Below are 6,952 nucleotides of genomic sequence, written 5' to 3'. Positions count from 1 at the left end.
TGACTGGCATAATAGGTTTTGTTTTGCCTTTGTACACGAAGTCATTGTTCAAACTAGACTGCTTAGGTGGTTCGACAAAGAGCTGTGTCATTTGTCGCGCAGATTCTATTTTTCGGCATTTTTCTTTTAATTCAGCTATCGTAGCTATGTCGTGCAATGCTAACTGCTCTCTAAAAACGGGCCTAATATTGTGCGTCAAAATTTCTAATTTGTCACTATCCGAAAGTGGTCGTTTCAATTGTGAAAACATACAGTTCATGACTGCAAAATAGATGTGTGTTGGTTCATCCTGTCCTTGGGTGCGAGCTCTAATCTCCCCCAGCAAACGATAATCAAAATCAACGGGTGCGAATTCTTGGACTAAAAGCTCACTCAATTCCTGCCAAGACGAAACCTGCTCCTTAACACCTCTGTACCATAGAAGACCTTGGTCCGAAAAGAAACAAAAGGCGGACTTGAAAAGTACATTGTCACTAACTCCGAACGCTGAGGCGCGTTCACTTATTGACTGCAAGAACGTATGTGGACTCGTACAGCCGTCGAATTTAATGTTCCACTTTATTAAATTAATCGCTGAACCATCTGTCCCTTTTACCCGGTTTTCCCCTTCCGAGTCGATGACGTTTTTTGTTGTCAACAATTTCTCCAATGAGTGACCGCAAGCTATAAGATTTTTATTCAGCTTCAATTGTATGTCCCTATCGACAGACTCCGTGCATACTACACGCTCAAGACGGTGATGAAGATGATTATATAAAGCCCTAGCACGCATAAGGTGATGACGTTCCCTAGACTTCACTGCTAAATCAAGTTTTGCCTGCAGCTCCTTCAGCTTTTCGGTGATGATTGGGAATTCTGCCTGTGGTTTTCGTTCATCGTCCATTATTTCATCCGGAGAGAAACCAGTGATCAACTCCCTAAGCTGTTTCTTCAAATTGAGAACAGTATCAGCCGGTGCTTCTGCACGAATACTTACTTCATATATTAATTCATCACGGAGCAGTGAATGTAAATAGACAGTTTGGATATCCATGGTTGTGTTTCAGAGTTATAATTTCAAGATTGAAAAGTGGTTTGAAGTAAACTGAAGTAAATTTATGTTTCAAAATGTACCCGTCTGCCTCCAAAACTTATTTTCTAAAATATGTACTAAATTTTCATTAAATATAAACCAAATAAGTGTAATTATCACACAACATCAATTCTTTATATCCCTGTAGTTAATTTTCACAATAATAAAAGAAACAACAGTGTTTTTAAATAAATTTTGTTGAAGGTTATGTTTATATTAAGTAAATGTTTATTTTCAAGTTGTAATATGTTATCAATCAATATTATGTAAAGGTGGTAAAGGAAATTTACTACTGAATACTCAATAAAGTTGATGATGAAAGACAGTTCTATAATTATTTCTATAAAAACAAATAAGCAAAATGTTTGCCAAGCAGCGGCAACCTGTCAAGATGATGATGAAACTAAGTTACAAAGTTTTAATTGCAAACCAATGTCCTATTATAAATGAAAAAAAATTTACTAGAAAGTAATATATAATTGTTTTTAAATGTGAAATTGTTTTTTTTTATTATTACTAAATTATTTTTTACCAAAAAGCTCAATACTCAAAAAAAATTGCTAGTAAGCTTCAAAAAAATGTTCAAAATTGGTTTTAACCCGTAATTTATATAAACAAGGTTAAAAAAAAGTATAAACAAATGTAGTACTAAAAATGACAATAAGCCCTAGACCATTTAGGTTATAAAATTGGGTTTAAACTTATTGTAAATAATAAAACACAAAACAAAATAAGTGATTAAGTTAGGTCTCAATAGAAGGCCTATAACTTTACTTATACTAAGACAAACACAACTTAACTTAAGATGCAACATAAACACAAACAATTCACACAAAATCCCATCACTTTTTAATTAAAAAATACACTGTTTTCACAAAATTTATTCTTAAAGTTTATGCCAACACCACTTATATTCTAAAATGGTTGTACAGAGCGACAATTTCACCAAGAAGGGCGCCACTGAAACACTAGATTTTTAACTACCTTATAGGAAGGTAGTGTAAAGAGGAAATCGGTGTTATGATACTACAGATATGTTTCAGAAAATTTATAAAGTGGTGTTTACCTGAAGGGCACAGCTAGATGTTATAGACCGGTGAGCATGAGACAAAGAAAACTCCCCTTGAATTTGTACAATGTATATTTTTTAAATCTACAAATTTCATTAACCATAGGTAGGTCAAAAACCCTATGGAGGGAGACAGGTCGCGCTTTGGTCCGTCAGGTTAATTGTCACTCCGTAACAACCGTGGGATATCACTATATTTCAAAACACTGTCCGTACACCTGTAGGCACCTCACTTACTCGAGGACCTCCGACTATCAGGCCTACCTGAGGCGTTCCGGAATACCGTACAGGTGATGAGTTGAGGCCGGCTCAGGCCAGGGCGTGCTGGACGATGGCGGCGCAGCGGGCCAACTGTTACGCAGCTGGCGGGCTGCACGTCCACCGGTCAACCTCGCAGACCTTCACCGGGCCTTATCCGGTGTGTTGACAAAAGGAGAGGCACGGCACATCCACATGCGCGCCGCACAAAGGAAAGCTTCGACGTGCAAACAACCAAGGCAAGCTCCGCCGAAATGAAGCTTGAAATAACTTGCAAACGCAGAAGAAAACAGTAGCAATCTTCATTCACAAAATCATTGTTGAAATCATCTGATCCAATCATAAACTTCTTCTTAGATTAAAACTTGCAAAACGTTCGAAAATTAAAACGTTAAAACTTTAAAGAAAACAAAAACCCCATCTGCAACAAGGAATGGCAATGATTAGCATGTGGTTCAGCTGACAGCGTGGCAATGCAACTCACGAGTGTAAAACAAAGAAAATAACTTACAGGTTCATCCGGGATAGTTGGGCATCGCTCGGATGAAACCTAAACCCACCCACTGGACCTTAGGCGATGGGATTTCAGTGATGTTGCTGAAAACAAGGACCTCGAGGTTATCACAAAGTTGGTGCAAAAATATGCACGAAGAATTGCGAGGACTTACCATCTCAGTTAAGTTATTTATATAAATGGAGACATCGGCTCTTGATGTCGCCGATAAATCGTGGCTTTTAATTTGCCCACATTATTGTTACGGCAGTGGAGTCTCCGGCGCTCTCGCGACGTCCCCACTTTCCATAACCTGTCTCTCAGCTCAGCCAGCTGTCAGTCTGACACAAGAACCACGAACAAAGTTGCCAAACTAGAAAAAATCTACCAAACCATAAATTCGCCGAATCAACGACAATAATCGATCGACTTGTTTGATCCGAAACCTAAATAAAATATAATATAATTTCAATAAATGTTGCAGATAATTAAATATACCAAATTTTGAAAAAAAATAAAATAATCAAAAATATTCGGGCCCATCGATAACCCTGCAGCGCCATCTGTGTTATCATAAAATTACGTTGTTAACGTCAGTAACCACTAGATGTCGCTACAAGGCTCGTTGGTCCGAAATGCTTCGTTACAAACTATAAAATGTGAGTTTTTATTCCTTTGTATTATTGTATGTCATATTTAAAATAAAAGTCTACACTTGTGAATAATATTGTTTTATACACCTCTTTTCTTTTTTTATCTTTTTTTTGACGTGACTTATTGTAGGTTTGCCGCAGATGGCATGGATGGCATTAGCTACTTGGCCGGACAAATGGGGAGCGCTGAAGGCTCTTACCTGGTACAACGTTTAAGACAACAGGCCTGAGGTTGCCCAGTATGCGAATCTCGGCTCAGGGCGTCGTCTGAGAGGAAAAATATTTGAAAGAATTAATCGACCCTAGTAGGTCGATAGCTATAAGCGCTGATTGAGGGATTTTAACAATTATAAAACAAATGCGGGAAAGGGGGCAAGACCGTCGCTCCGGTTCATTTCTGGTTCAGCGTATCTTTCTGGCAATTCAGCGTGGGGATGCTGCCAGTTTGATGGGTACGTTTGAGCCAGGAATGATCCGGGGCGGGCTATTCGAATAATGACGAAGCATGTTGCTGATTTCGGTTTGTATTTTGACGAAACGTTTGAGGATTTATGGTTTATTCTTGTTTTTAGTTCCTTTTTGACGAAGCCTGTGGTGGATTTAATGATGTATTTTATTAAACATTATAAAACATAATTAAATAGTGACAAGGAACAAACTGGTATTTTGTACTTGGAAGTAGATGTTTTTTGACGTGACTTATTGTAGGTTTGCCGCGGATGGCATTAACTACTTGGCCGGACAAATGGGGAGCGCTGGGGGCTCTCACCCGGTACTTGCAAGTAGAACCCGCACTCTCATCATCTACTACATACACCAACAGCTGAACATCATCATCACCAGCCCATTAACGTCCCCACTGCTGGGGCACGGGCCTTCCCTATGGATGGATAGGGAGATCGGGCCTTAAACCACCACGCGGGCCCAGTGCGGATTGATGGTTATTAACGACTGCTAATGCAGCCGGGACCAACGGCTTAACGTGCCTTCCGAAGCACGGAGGAGCTCGAGATGAAAACTTTTTGTTTGTGGTCACCCATCCTATGACCGGCCTTTGCGAAAGTTGCTTAACTTCAACAATCGCAGACCGAGCGCGTTTACCGCTGCGCCACCGAGCTCCTACTACAGCCGAACATATATTTTATATATTTGCTTTTAACTTTGCATACTCCTAATCTGTTTGTTTTTTTTTTATTATTATTATTGTTTTCTCTCTCTTATGTTATTTCATTGCCTGTATAAAATGTGTATATGCCTGCAAAGGCAAAATTTAGTGAGACGTAATTTGCAACTATTATCTATACAACATAAACAGCCTATATACGTCCCACTGCTGGGCACAGGCCTCCCCTCAATCAACCGGAGGGTGTATGGAGCATACTCCACCACACTGCTCCACTGCGGGTTGGTGGAGGTGTTTTTACGACTAATAGCCGGGACCAAGGGCTTAACGTGCCCTCCGAAGCACGGAATCATCTTACTTTTTCGGACAATCAGGTGATTCAAGCCTGAAAAGTCCTTACCAAACAAAGGACAGCCCGACATTAGGACATTGTCTATAACTGTACCTAAATTTATGCACAATAAAAATCTTTACTTTATCTTTGCCTTGTGACAGATTCTACAACTTCCTGTCTCGATAAGGCCAACCCCTTAGTGACAGGGCGTGGAGTAGGTGAATGTTACGGCAATGACACATTTTCTGTTCAACCCGAAAGGGATGTGTGAAGATGAAAGTACAAGGCTCTACCGCACTTTAATTATGTAAACTGTATTCAAAAACCAGATATTTATTTATATTGTTTAAAATACTTAAGTATTTAATTTTGTGCCAAAATGTTTAATAAGTATCAATAACAGGAACTGAAGGCGAATACTTATGAACACGTGTTTTAGTAGTTAAGCCGTGGTAGCTCAGTTGGTAGAACGCTTGCCTCTCGCTTTGAGGTCGCAGGTTCGAATCCAGCACAGGCCTAAACCATAATCATTTATGATCCAAACATGAATTCGATAACAAATTCGATAATCGCCTGCCAATTCGTTTAGGCCTGTGCTGGGTTCGAACTTGCGACCTCAAAATGATAGGCAAGCGTTCTACCAACTGGACTACCACTTCAGTAAAGTGCATTATATGTACTTATAGTAAATATTTACCTAATAATATTTAATAGTCAAAGGACTATGGTTCTTTGCGATCTATAGATCTTTACAATACAAACACTACTGCGCATTGTACAAACAAACATGGAGTGTATGAACTGTGGTAGACGAGTTGGAATAACTCTTGACTCTAACTGTAAGGTCGCAGGTTGGAATCCCAGCGCGGACCGCCCAAATGTTATTGTATCTCAATTGGGGTAGTCAGAGGTAAATTATTATCACGTGCTCAGCGGTGAAGGAAAACATCGTGAGGAAACCGAAATTCCCGAGAAATGTATTTACGAAGGTATGTGACCTAACCTGTATCGGGCTGGTTTTCCCTTCGTGGGGTGGAAGGTCAGACAGACAGTCGCTTCTGTAATAAACCGGACCTGTCAAATCGTCAGGTTATCAACATCGCAACTTTAATTAAGATTATTATAAGCTGTAAAGTTTGCAATAAACGATTTAAGTAAAGTAAATAAAATAAATAATAATTTCCAACTTAGCTGAGGCTACAGCACTCTATTGACATCAACTCACGGCTACTTGCTTTTGCTATTTACTTTAAACTTAGACTAGAGGCTAAGTTTAAAGTGGTTTCTAAACATCACTAACTTTACACGGTAAGTGGCCCCGATTCCTGCAGACACCACTTAATTTTATTTTAAGTTATACCTGTCATTTTCTTATCCGCCGAAAAGGAAAGGGACGGATGATTGACAGCTCTTAAATTTAGGAAGAATGAGTAAATGAATGAATAAACCGGGCGAATCAAAAAGGTATCTCGCTGGTATGCAATCCGTTTGACGTGCTGTCTACTTAACCCCGTTGGATTATTGGCCAAAGTAACATTTTTAGACGGTTGTTTCTGATTACTGCTTATAAGTGACGTGTGTTGCATACATTTTATGCCTGTCGATTACCCGTCCCTTTCCTTTTCGGTGGATAAGAAAATGACGGGTATAACTTAAAATAAAATTAGATGGTGTTTACAGGAATTAGCACCAGTATCTCTGAACTGAGAATAAACTCACTTAAGTAAGTACTTACATAAACAGACGACATAATGCAGGCTCTCCGCGTTTAAAACAAATATACTTCATTGCACACAAAATACAAAACAACTTTTAAACACAAACGTACGAACGATACAGTAAGAAAGAAAGAAAGAAAGAAACGTTTATTATAAAGGGACACCACAGTAACAAATACAAAACAAATATATAATTTAAAACACGGAGTAACACACAACTTACAATCAAACA

At 39.0% G+C, this 6,952-nt stretch overlaps 1 long non-coding RNA gene across 1 annotated transcript; it reads right to left on the bottom strand.

Moving 5' to 3' along the window:
- Positions 1-1,898: 1,898 nt before the first annotated feature.
- LOC126379314 (uncharacterized) lies at positions 1,899-3,370 on the bottom strand. The gene is made up of 2 exons (XR_007568308.1): positions 2,911-3,370; positions 1,899-2,820 (listed from the first exon to the last, which is right to left on the bottom strand). It is a non-coding gene; the product is annotated as an uncharacterized LOC126379314 (long non-coding RNA).
- Positions 3,371-6,952: the final 3,582 nt, after the last annotated feature.

This window comes from Pectinophora gossypiella, chromosome 28 (genome assembly GCF_024362695.1).
Source record: "Pectinophora gossypiella chromosome 28, ilPecGoss1.1, whole genome shotgun sequence".
NCBI lineage: Eukaryota > Metazoa > Arthropoda > Insecta > Lepidoptera > Gelechiidae > Pectinophora > Pectinophora gossypiella.
This window is presented reverse-complemented; position numbering and strand designations above follow the sequence as displayed.